A 13,658-nucleotide genomic window follows, 5' to 3' on the forward strand; every position below is an offset into this window, starting at 1 on the left:
AAACCCCACAATGTGTGTTTAAATAAAAAATTATGATTATTAAAGGCACATTGCCATTAGTCCCCCTGAAAACACTTCTCCTTGCTTGAGCACATTTATCGCATAGCTCTTGCCACTTTCTGCAGCAGTTTGGGAAGTCCTCTTTTGTGAGTACCTTCATGCCCCAAATTGACATTTACCTTTCATGGTCATTTCAACTTTGGGGAAGAGCCAGAAGTCACACAGTGCCAGATCTGGTGAATAGCGTGGATGAGGATACACTGTAATATTTTTACTTGATGGAAATTTCTGTCAACATTTTGAATTGATTCAGGACACTGAGAGAGCCATGACACTGTAACTAAAAACATTTGTGAAAGAGAACTTCCAGAAAGGCTTTAGAAAGTGAGAGAAGGATGGAGTAAATGCAATTGAAGCAAGGGAGCTATTCTGAGGGGGGTTAATGACAATGTGTCTTTTACTGTAATATATTTTTTAAACATTCACCATATATTTTGATCATACTGTCTATATCTGGTAAAATAACCTCCTTCCAATCCCCATATTAGGGATATGTCCAGAATAGAGAGTCTGTGATAAAATGGGAGTCCAGAATAATAACAAGGGAGCAAGGATGTATTGACTCTTTCTTTGGTATATCCTTATTCATAAAACTTCTTGCTTGCTTCATTTGCAACCCTGAACTTCAGTACAGTTACTCTGTTCTCTGCTGGTCCCCTCCCCTGCCACAGTAATTTGTACAAAGATTGTACAACAGTAAGGAGGAGGGACTCTCACTGCCATTTAGGACTAATAGTCCCAAAGAAGAAGTGGGTGTCCTGTTCATTTTCCTCCAGTATCGTGGTTTCTCTACAAAGTGGCTTTAAAATGCCTTGGAGGCTGAGAAACATGACTGATAGAGTTGCTTTCTTCCTCAAGAATGCCTGGGCCCAGGAGCCAGTGCTGGTCACATCCTTCACCATCCAGAGTCTCGATATAATTCTGGCCCCACTCAGCCCCAAATACTCCAATATGATCATCAGTCCACTCCCTACAACTACCCAGTGCCTGTACAAGGTGCTGGGAATGTTCCTGATGTGCCCAGACTCCCCCAGGCCCCCCAGGCCCCCAGGATCCTAGCTTGGAGTGGCGAAAGAAATTGTGGGCATCTCTTTCCATGGTCAGGAAGGAGGCCCTAATAAAAGTCATGAGCCCCTCAATAAAATAAAATAAATTTCAGTGACTCATTAAAATATTCTAATAAATACAAAACATGTCTGACCTGTCACTTTGTAATCGTCTGTGCAACTCCCATCCACTAATTCCACTCTTGACTTTCAAATCATTCGCCCCTGATGGATGCCAGGAACTCTACCTAAACTGGGTTCTTTAACAAAAGCAACAGCAACAACCAAAAATACAGCAATTTAGTTTAGTGGTTTTAAAATGAAATTTTTTAAAAAGTCAAATCTGAGACTACAGCAGAATAGGAAACAACACAGGGAGAAAATGTAGAGAATGCTATTGTTCCTCGTATGAAATGACGTGTGTGAAATTACAAAGATGAATGAAACAATGAAAAATGATATTGTTTGTTGGTGAGATAGTGTTAGCATAAATTATTTTTATTTTGGTATTGCGAATGTTCAGTATACTTAGTTGTGCAATTAATTATGTTGAAGAGCACAGCTCATAAAAAAAATACTCATCTGGTAAAACGTCAACAGTGTGGTTCTGTAACTCACAGTATATTGCACTACTAAAAACTACAAAATCTATTCTCCTGGCTCTGCATTCATGGGAAACAAAGATCGGCTTGAATTGTGTGTATTTTTCATCTACATCTCATTTCTTTCTTTTCAAGCATATCACCTGCTAGTCTTCTTCATAAAAATCTCATTCTCAGGAATAAATCTTGTTCATTCTGCTACCATATCCCATTTTGGTGCCTTATTTTAGATAATGATTTTCCTTTTTGGTAGGGGACAGCATGTATTTGAGGATTATAAAGATCCAATTTCTCTCCTAGTCATCTAACTGGATAGCTCCTGGCTGATACTTACACTGATTGTGTTTTATGAATTGGACATTCCAAGCACCTTGCCTTTCTCCCTTCATCACTTGTGTCCCACCCATCTCTCTAGGTGGCTCAAAATCCACCTCTCCTCTGAGCACCCAATATAATGGTGTATGTTTCTCAACCTCTTGAACTTATTCAACATCTGCTATCTCTCTCATTCATTTAGAAACTAAACTTTACTGCCTTTCCTCTGCTGTTCAGAATATTTAACAACTTGCATCTGATGGCTAATGCACAACCAGAATGCATAGGGCCAGGGCCAAATATTGTTGCCCCAGTTGCCAATACTGGGAGAGTTTGGGAAAATCAGGAGTGAAGGTTCTCTGGAGACTTAGGCTGTAGATAGGGAAGCATTTCAACAATTTAACAAGCTGTACAACTACAATTACTTGAACCAACATAAACTCGATTGATGATACATATACTTGTAGGCCTTAGATCTCTCTAGATCTTTCATTTAAATTGGGAATTCCTGGAAGTCTAAGATTATGTCTTATATTTCTTAATGTCATGTGGGTCTATCCCAGAGACACCCTTGGAGTAGGAGTTGTAGTTTGGTGCTGTGTAGTTCATAGGGTGCAAATACCTGACTCTATAAATCTGAAATTAATCACAATCTCAGACACAGTCTTTTGGCAACTGACCAGGGGCTGAGTACTCCAAGATGGCCTCACTCATGTCTGATGATGAGATTGGGCTGTTGCCAGGATGGCCTGGTTCTCTCCCATGTTGAGTCTGGTCTCAGATATCCTGGCTTTCTAATGTGGAGTGGCAGTGCTCCAAGAGGTGCAAGAGCCAAGGCACAAGCACTTGTCAAGTCTTTCCTCATGTTACACTCGCTGATGTCCCGTTGGCCAAAGTGAGTCCACGTCTGAGCCCTCAGTTGGCTTAGGAGCAGATGCCACAGGATGTGCTTCATGGAGAGCACAGACACGGTGATCAGTCTCAGACTACATGATCTTCAAGGTCCTTCCAGTTCCAGCATGGTTTTCTCAGGGATACCTGGTCTCAGCTTCAAATATTAAATTTAGAAACATATGCCTAGAACATCATAAGCCCACAAATTCCCCATTGTTATTAGGACCACAAAGGAGGGTTGGTCATTTCCCCTGTGACATAGAGCTCTTTTATACATATTGACACTTAAAATGTTTTTACCCCTTTAAGATTGTACTATGCATTCATTTTAGTTAGATGCAATTTGTGCAAAACTGTAGTTGGAAGAGAAGAATTGAAGAATGAAGTTTGAACCTCATTCTATAGTCTTTGAGCTTGATCCTGATTGAAAAGGGTATGAACATGTCATTCATATGGTGTGTGTTTAATAAATATTTGCTAATCTCTACCCAAGGTATATTAATAAAATCATAGTTCATATCATCTCATTCATGATAGCAGAGTAAACTCATATATATATATTTGTCCTCTGCAAATAACTAATATGTTTTCTTCAAAATGCATATGTTAAAACTTTAACTTCCAATGTAATGGCATCAGGAAGTGGGGGTCTTTGGTAGATAGGTCATGTGAGTAGAGCCCTGATGGTCGGATGATGCCCTTAGAATTAGAAAGGCCCCAGAGAGTTTTTCACTCTCTTTCTGCCATGTGAAGACACAATAAGAAACTGGTAGTCTACAACCTAGAAAAGTGTCATTACCAGATCCTGTTTTAGAGTCTGAGAGTCCCTGTGTTGGCAGGGTTGTGTTTCTCCTCTGTCCTTGACTTGAAAAAAGTATCATTCAAATATGATGAATGTATAAATTTAAGCAGTGAATTATAGTAAAAGACATCAACCCACTCGTTGAACATACTTATCCCACCATTCCTGACACTTTCTGAAGCAGTTCTGGAGGTCCTTTTTTGTCTCTTTAGTTGCACTTCCCTGGAGGCCTTTATGTCCTGAATACATTGAAAACATTTATCTTTCATGATCATTTTAACTTTGGGGAAGAACTAGAAAGCACACGATGCCAAATCCAGTGAGTAGGTGGATGAGGACACACTGCAATGCTTTTATAAGCTCACCTTTCTGTTAAATGGCACCTGGGAGCAGCATTCATCATACTTTTGAACATATGCTGTAAAGACACTCACAAAAGAGAACTTCCAGAACTGCTCCAGAAAGTGGCATGAATGATGGGAGAAGGGAGGGGGAAAGGTTTTCAGGTGGACTAATAACAATGTATCTTTCACTGTAACAAGTTTAAAAATTAATGTTTCATTGAACCTTTGGATCACACCTTGTAGATGGCTACCTCCTTCCCATGTCCTCAAGTGGCTGGTTCTGGATGCCTGAATATCCTTAGTGTCTTTCTCTCTTTTAAGGACTCCAGTCATATTGGATTTAAGTCCACCCTAATGGCCTCACTTTAACTGAGTAGACTCTTTAAAGGCCTTATCTCCAAACAGAGTCAGTCATATTATGAAGTCCTGGAGGTTACAGCTTCAACATGTGAATTCAACAATTCACCCCATAACAGATCCAATTCTGTCTTAGTTATTTTTCTCATTACTCAGACAAAATACCTGACACCCAAAGTTAAAGGAGGAAAGGTTTATTTGGCTCATAGTTTATAGAAGTTTTAGTCCATAATCAGCTGTCTCCAAAGCAAGGTAGCACATGGCAGAGGGGCAACTGTTCTTGGTGGCTGAAGACAGCAAGAGCAATGATAGACTTGTAGTTTAGTGTCTTTCTGCCCCTTTTATATGCTGTCTAGGTTACTGGGATTAGGGCAGTAATGCTCTCTAGGTTACTGGGATTAGGCCAAACCAATCAGTAGACTGATTTAGTAATCACACACCCTTAACCCTAGCATCACACACTTTAGACTTAGCCACCTCTGAAAAACCCCCAGCTAAGACTGCGTGAGGCTTTGAGGGGACATCTAGACACAAACCGTACCCCAGGCTACACTTGGGAACTGACAGAGAAATGTTTTGTGTGCTGGGTCAGAGTAAGTACCTGCCTAGGCAGTTCTGACCAAACACTGTAAGTGGACAAGAGCACATGAAGATACCAAGACCTTGCTGGTGCGGAGGACTCTACCCACTAGATTGGCTCCAAGTTGACTATCCTTGGCCACCAGTGCCCTCATCATAGTTGTAGTGGTGAACACAGACCCAGATTCCTAGCCCCCCCACATGGACAGAGACTCAAGGGTTGAGTACTGTGCTCTCCAGACTTATTGGTTGCGCCTTAGATCTCATGAGTGACCTAAACAATGAACAGAGCAGATTGTCATTATTGCCCACATTGGGCCCTGAGGTGCATCTCAGCAGGGTCAGACCTGGACCCAGTAAGTAAACAAACCTTGAATTCAGTGTAGATCTGCTACCTCCAAAGCCATGCATTTCCCATGGCTGCCACAGAGGCAGTGCTTCAAATACAAAATAACTGTAGACTTTGTGATGATTAATTTTATGAGTTAACTTGACTAGGTCACAGGGTGCCCAGGTATTTGGTTGAACTTATTTTGGGTATGTAGCTGTGTTTCTGGATGAGATTGACGTTTCAGTTGGTGCGCTGAGTAAAGCAGATTGCTCTGCCCATCATGTGTAGGCCCGTCCAACCCACTGAGAGCCTGAATAGTGCCAAGGGCTCAGTGGGGAAGGATTTGCTCTCTCTCTGCCTGGCTTCAAGCTGAGATGCTGGTTTCTCTGTTGCTATTCAACTTCCAGAATCATGTGAGCCAATTCCTTATCTTTCATTTCTCTGTATGTGTGTGCATGTATGCATATACATGTGTGTGTCTCCTCTTAATTCTATTTTTCTCAAAAGGCCACCCTAACACAGACTCCCAAATGCTTTACAAATGCTTTCTCCCCATGGCTTGACACTCACAGATCTTCTTGTTAACCCAATCAAAATCAATCAATGAAAAGTAATTAGATTTGTTCTAATTTCTGTATGAAATTGAAAATAATAATATTGGACTTTGAAACTGTTCTCTATCCAGATTTTTATGATTTAAAATTGGAATTTTTTTCCTTGTAAAAGATGAATGATGGAGCCTTTGAACTTTTTCTTTCAATTCTTACTTTTAAACTTGTGCTCATCAGATAAGAGGATGGGCTGGTGTTTGTTGAGTGACTACAGAATGCCAGGCAGCAGTGCCAAGCCCCTCTGTGTTACAACACATGTTCTTTACAAGCATTAGTCAGAGCCTTTCTTGGGGTCAGGGGGCATCTCTGAGACCAGAGGAAAACCAGCTTCTTTGCTAGGTATATGCTCCATTGTGTCAGGATTTTTTAAGTCTACAAAATATCTTTATAGGTACAGGGGTGCATTCCAAATAGAGCTGGGCTGCTATGACTGTCTCAGGTCTTACCAATGTGATGTGTGAGAGATGGCAGCACAGGATGTACAAAGAATCCCAGCTGAGCCCTCTCTCCAGGTTTCCCCTGCCTTAGCATCAGGTTTGGAAAGCTACACATCCATCATGGGCCGCTGAGTAGAGAAGATGCCCCGAGAACAGCCAGGACCCGGGGGCATCAGAACCCCAAGGTGAGCGCTCAGCCTTAATCACACTCTTGCCGGTAGCACTTACAAAGAGAATTGATGAATTTAACAAGAAACACATGTTTTCATTTAAATTACAGTTAGCAATTAGAGAGTTAAGTGTGCCCTAGATAGAATATATAATCATTGTCGAGTTTGTGGCATAGCTACTTTACTGTTGCCATTCGCCTTTTATGTTTTGCTTTATGATTTTATAGTAAATTTATGCAGAAGCAGCGAAAGAAGCCCCAGCTAAATGAAGCTGCTGGGTTGGAATTCGTTGGCTTCTACAAAAAAATAAAAAATCACCATCTCAGGCCCACTGTGGACTCATTGCCTCACAAGATTCTCTTTGTTTTAGGGACAGTAGGGAGAGGAGACATTTCACATACCCTCTTACCAATTTAAGTTGGATAATTTCTTAGTGAGGGCTGTGGTGTAAACTGTAGACTTCTGAGCAGTGATGGGTTAGCTCTGTCTCCCTACTTCTTGGTATGAATTCCTGAAAACTCAGAAAAAAAATAGCCAGCCATCCACTTTCTCCATTGGGTCTTCTGGAATGTTCCGTAGTGAAATTAATATATACCTCTTTTCAATGAAGATTGCTTTTTAAAAGAAGTACAAGGACAGGTGCCAACACATACTCATTGGGAGACAAGTCAGGTGCATTCCAGATGGCGGAGGGGCCTAGCTAATGAAATTACAAGAGGGAAATCCACAGGGCTGAATGGCCATTTCATACCCATTTCTGGTTCATGAAAGGTTTCTATAGCGAGGCAGGTTGGCAGTCATGATGAAGCTGCCTAGTGGGAAAGTAATTCCTACTGCAGCAATAACCCCCATAAATAAAATAAAATAAAATAATAAAATAAAGTAAAATAAAATGAGATATGCTTTATGGCAGAATTACCACTGGAACTGAGAACAGTACGGATTATAGCCAAGGCGAGTAATTGCAGGTAGCATGGAAATCTACATACATAACCCCTTGGCACCGTCTACGAACCACGCAGTTTCTAAATTTTAGCAAAACCAGACACAGGTGAAGGGAGATTGCTCCCTGGGGACAGGTCAGGAACCTGAGACTTTTGGCAGTGTTTGGTGTCTCTGGCAAAGGGGCAGATGGCCACATATCACTGTAGACACTGAAGAGAATCATTGCTGGGTTTCTTTAGAGTGATACAGTCAGGGGAGATGGAATGATCTGGTGTTTACAAAACAGCCAATATTTTATCTTAGTTTTTCTTGCAGCCATGTAGACCAGGCCGCTGAATCCAAACAGGTACTCTTTTCTTGCTTGGCATGGTTCAATACATCTCCATAGGTCAGAATACCAGGACAAAAAACTAAGTTTCCCTGTGTATTGTTGCAGCGGGGAGGAAAGGCTCATGGGACAGGGCTGTTGTAACGGTACACAGCTCCACGGCAGAGGACAACTTCCTGGAGAAGTCAGAAAGCCAGTTTCTACTTTCTCCACCCCTGTTGTTTTTCATCGCCTGGAACTGTTTGTCTTGAGCATCAGAGACAGAGAGTAAATTTTCCTCGACACGCTGACAGCCCTCGTGGAACATCTGCATAACGATGGAATTTATTTTGTTCATTATGACTGCCGAGGATAGCAGAGGGCTTTATTTCACTCCCACAGACTATTTCTGTTTTCATAAATTAGCCAGCATGCTCCTCCTGTAAATGGCCAGTAGTCTTTGGAGAACTGGAAAATAATCTCCAACTTGTCTCTGCTTCTTCATTTTGGTTATTTCTATGTCATAAAAGTTATGACATATCAGACAGAAGAGGGATCAAAAAGGCCTCTAATAAATACTTTTCAACAAGCTGCAGACAAATCTAATAACACAAGCCACAGAAGCTTCAAAGGAAACCTCTAAATGCTTCCCCAGCCCTGAGAGCTCGGAGGCGGGTGCACCTTTCTGTGGAATCCACCACCTATTACTGATCCGAGCATTTTGTTTTGTATGTAGTGATGGAAACTTCATTTTGCCCACTTAGAAACTGCCTTGCTCTGTGGCGATCTCTGCATTCTTCACAATAGCTGTGTCTCCTATGATTTTTTTTTTTTTAAAACATAAGGGATATGAATAGAAGCGTTCCATAAGTACAAAAACAAACAAGGACAAACCTTCTGCACAAAAGTGCGACCCACACAGGAGCTGCATCAGATGTTCTGCATCAATCAGGTCCTCGCATACCATTTTCTCCCCCTCCCCCCCCCGCTAGCCCTCATTTATCTTTTTCTTAGGATTTGGCACAGAAAACACAGACCTGCAACTGGAGTTGTAATTTCAAACAGTTGACCTAGAGTTCGGGTACACTCGAGGGGTTCCCAGCGTTGTCTTGCTGAAATATGCATTGTCCCCGTGGAAGGGGGAGGTCTGATGAAGGAAGAGCTGAACTTCAGGAATGGGGGAAGTGGTTGTGTGGAATCAGAGCCCAGGAAACAGGGTCTACCTATCACTTACCAGAGAAGCCCTGGGAACAGAGCCAACATGCAGATACCCTAGGGAGACAGTCGTCCACCTGATGAGGCCCGGGCGGTGCAAAGTATCATGCTGTTTACTCCTGCACCCTAGACAACAGAATTCTCAGTGCTCTTCTGCTCTAAGAGACCCATTCAATTATAGAAGTTTTCAGCCTGCTGGAGGATTTGTTTTTAGGGTCTCAAGGTCCCAGGATGGAGTAGAAATGGACCAGGAGGGAAGGAAGGGAACATGAGATTTATTTCTCTATCGCTGTCCGTCTACTGTGCCATGTTGTGCTTCCCATCAATTGGCTGTTGTCACAGAGGTTTACTTGACCTGGAAGCAGAAAGCCCAGCGCTTCGAGCTAACAGTCCAGCTGGAGTCACATGGAGTCCCGCCCTTTCCCCCGGGAGCGAGTCCCCCTTCTCTGCCACCTTGGGTGTGACTTGTTCTCTCTACTGCACCGCCCCCTTCTCCTTCTTAGCCTTAGGATCAGTCCTGTCCGCCTATTCAACACGAGACAGATTCCTCCAGCTGAGTCCTGCCTTGCGAAGCGAAAGTCGGGGTGTCAGCATCTGAAGACAACTCTAAAAACACATAAAATCCAGAATCCAGGGAAGTCCAGAATCGAGAATCTCAAGGATTCAGAGGTGTGTAAATGAAAACAAGGGTAGGAGAAAGCAGAGTGTAGAAATGAGAGCAGGAAAATATTTATATTTTTCTGAAATTACAGAGGTGGAGACTAATAATAATAGTAATAAATTTTTCAAGCTCATCCTATTACATCTTCTATACATCAGATACTGTATTTGATGCTTTTATGTTTCCTAGTGAATCCTCATAACTTTCTGAAGTAAATAGCATTTCCTTCATTTTATAGATTAGGGAGTGGATGGAAGTTACACTCTTTTAATAAATGATACTGTGCTGAGCATGTTAGAGATCTTTTCATTAAATTTTTCTAACCGTACAAGATGTGTGAGGAAATCGAGGCAGCTGACCTGTTTTGGAACAGTGCAAAACATTTATAGTTATCAACTGTAAATGACAGACTCCTAAATATTGGATTAAAGGTCAAGGCCATATCACAGTCGGTCTGGGCAGTCAGCCCTAGGCTAATGTACTCTGGATTTTGTACCTTCCCTTTAGAAGTTTTTCTGAGTCAATGAATCTAGGTCTTCTAATGTGAGGTTTGTGGGAGTTATTTGAAATAAAAAGAGAAAAAGAAGGGAGGGGGATTAACTTCACTGAAGCCCAGAAACAACAGTGCTTATTAATTAGATACAACTAGAAGGCAGATGAATGCTAAATGAAAAATTTTATTTTTAGTTCTCACTCTGCCTGCTGGACTGCTCTGCTCTCCCCATGGTATAGCAATGATAATGCTATTTTTTTTTAAAAAGCTGCATAATTTTCTTTCATCGTTGCTGAACACTATTTATTGAGCGTCTACGTGGACGTGCAGTTGCTGGGAAGTACCATGATATCTGCTGATTGACGAATTCATAACACGTGCATGTAGCTGGGCCTCTGGGTGTCTGGGTGCAGAGCTGCAAGTTTTGAAAGAATAAGTATTTAGCAATTCCTTTGCAGTGCACCAAGCTGAGCCATCTGTCCCTGGCCAACCCAAAAGGTGGACAGAACAGACCCTTTTCCCTCCCCACTCAACTCCCACCCCTCGTCTCCCTTCAGACCCAAAGCAGTGAAACACTGGGGTATTTGTTTCCTCAAAACCACAGCATGAACTTTTCCAGCAATGACAGCAAAACCTTTCCAAGTTCCCCAGCTCCCTCACCCCATCTCCTCCAATTAATACCAAAAGTTTCAGTTATTGTGGAAATCTGAGCTCTGGTATGTTATTACAATCCCGGTTCGGGCAAATGCTTTCCCAAGCCCCAAGCCCCTATGGAGACGTTCTGATTCTCCTGAAGCCACTGGGGTAAGACTGTTATGTGAGATGTGTCTCAGGAGGTGGTTTGTTTTTTCCCCTTTCATGGCAGACTTTCTGCAGTGGGGAGCAGGGCCCTGATGTGTTGGGGTCTTGGCTGCCTGGTGGGCAGGAAGTAAGAGGAACTGGCGATTTCCTTCTTGGTGCTTGAAGCTGTGAACATCAGAGGACTGGATCCTTCTGACTGTCAACTGACACTATTCACCTCTGACTGGAAGGTGTGCTGCTCACAGGACCATCTGTGAAACTACACCTTTCCTCTTTCTTTTTCCCCTCTTCTTCTCCAAAGTAGAAATTCCTTAAAGGAAAGATCAGATAGTTTATCTATTTTTAAGATGAGTAATCTGTCCTCTGTATTTTCAGGTTCCATATCCACAGATTTAACCGATCAAGGGCTGAAAATATTTGCAAAAAAATTGCATTTGCAATGAACACATGCAGACTTTTTTCTTGCCATTATTCCCAAAACATGCAGTCTAACTACTATTATGTAGCATTTACATTATGTATTAAAGTAACCTAGAGATGATTGAAAGTATACAACAGAGAGATGTAGGTTATATGCAAATATTATGCCATTTAGGAAAAGGACTTGAGCATTTGCAGACTTTGGTATCTGTGGGCCTTCCTGGAACCAATTCTTGGAAGATACTGGGGCAGGGAGCTACTGAAGTACTCATTCATCAAATACAGAACTTAAGTATCAGCAGCAGGATTGTTTAAATGGTCACAGCTCAGCACTGAGCAAACGTATTTTAATTTACACCCCCCAATAACTGTTATCAATTCTGCTTCTCAAGCCACATCATTATAGGTACATCAGGAAAAATGGACAGTTGCCCAGTTAGGGTATAACTGTCTCCATATAAACCTCAGACTCATTGAGGAATTCCCCAGGTTTTTTTCCCCTGGTTAAATCAATCATTTTATTGGTTATTTTTCAATCAGTTCAAAAATAAATTCTCTGAGATGGTAGCCAGCCTTCTAGTTGGCCCCACGATCCTCACCTCCCAGTGTCTGGTCCCTTGTATGGTCCCCTTTCACACTATGTCAAGACTGTTCCCTGGGACACTAGAGCATGACAAAATTCACAGAGTGTGACTTGTGAGGCTAAACCACTTAAAATATTGCTGCTTCCACCTTGATCTTTTGGATCACTTTCCTGGGAGGAAGCCAGCTGCACTGTTATGAAGACACGTGAGGAACCCAAGAAACTGGGTACCGGCTTGGAAAATAAGTGAATGAGCTTTCTCCATGGTGGGGTCTCTGCTGATGGTCAAGCCTTGTGTTGGCTGTCACTCTGACCAGTATCTTGACTCTGCCCCATCAAATACCCCAATCCAGAACTGTCCTCTAAATCACTTAATTTCCTGAGTTTTAGAAACTATGTGAGATAACAAGTAGTTGTTTTAAGCCACTAAATTTTGGGGTAATTTGTTACACAGCAACAGATAAACTAATACATCATTAGAGCAGTTTCTACCTCTCCCCTTACTTTTTCTCATGAGGTCTGGTATAAAGGACAGGGAGTATGTGTGACCTTGATGCCGAAAGGGAGGGGTCTTGCATATGTTTGGTACCTGTGGTAGATTCCACTCTCTTTAGTGATTCAGGTAATGACAGATACTGGTTGGGTCTGGTGTCTGACGTGGTTTCTACTGATGAGGCCTTTGTCATTGATTTTTACGGTCGTTTTCTTGGTTCAGTCTGGGTTGATGGTTCTCTTTCGCTCTTTTCCTTCAGCTCCTTACCTTTCCTCTTTCTTTACCTTGGCTTCTTTTAGCTCATGCCTGTACTGTAGACCCATTCATCTTGTCAAGTTGTCCCTCCCAGCTAATCACTGGCCTGGAAGTTCTGCCCTATATCCATTAAGAGCCTCTGGTCATTTTGTTGGGACTGTAGCAACCTTCCTGACAGTGTGGCAGTCACTCCTTTTGCTGCCTTCCTTGTTATTGCAGAGTGAATGAGGCAGGAGATTGGGGCATGGTAGCCTTGCTGGAAAACAGGATGTAATCTGAGTGGGAAAGGGGGCTGAGCAATAGTATCAGTGAAGATCTCCACCACTTCTTCTGGATCTTCTTTCCCGCTATATCTCTCTTATTCCTTAAGGCAGTGTTTCAGTTACTTTCCTCATAGCTGGAACAAACACCCAACATCAACAGCTTAAAGGAGGAGAGGGTTTTTGTTTTTGTTTTTGATTTTTGCTCAAGGTTATAGTCCACTGTTAGCCAGCTATAAGCAGAAACTCTATAGTAGTAAGGCCTGGGTGGAAGAAAGCTGCTCCTGCCATGGTGGCTAGGAAGGGGGAAACTGGGAAGAGAGATACATCTGACCAGGTCATGTCCTCAGTGACCCACCCACCTCTTCCAACCAGGCCCCACCTCCTAATGTCACATTTAGCTGTAGTGGCCCATGATTCAATCACCATTCAAAAGCCCTGCCTATGAGTGCATGAGGTTTTGGTGGGGACACTAGATATAAGCCATAACAGGCAGTATGCCTCCCTACCTGGAAGTTGGAGGCAGCAGGAGCTTCTTTTATGACAGAAGACAACTGTGACACGTTTCTACAGTATAGCAAGGAACAAGATATGGAAGATGAAAATACAGGGATTTAATATGGCCAAATTACTACACTGCTTATCCATTAATTTTGACTGAACTATAAAATAAAATT

General features: G+C 42.2%; 1 pseudogene; it reads left to right on the forward strand.

The window, feature by feature from the left end:
• The first annotated feature begins 888 nt into the window (after window positions 1-888).
• LOC102016361 overlaps window positions 889-13,658 on the forward strand; it is a 41,110-nt pseudogene continuing 28,340 nt past the window's right edge.

This window comes from Chinchilla lanigera, unplaced genomic scaffold (genome assembly GCF_000276665.1).
Source record: "Chinchilla lanigera isolate Chin_1 unplaced genomic scaffold, ChiLan1.0 scaffold00064, whole genome shotgun sequence".
NCBI classification, from domain to species: domain Eukaryota; kingdom Metazoa; phylum Chordata; class Mammalia; order Rodentia; family Chinchillidae; genus Chinchilla; species Chinchilla lanigera.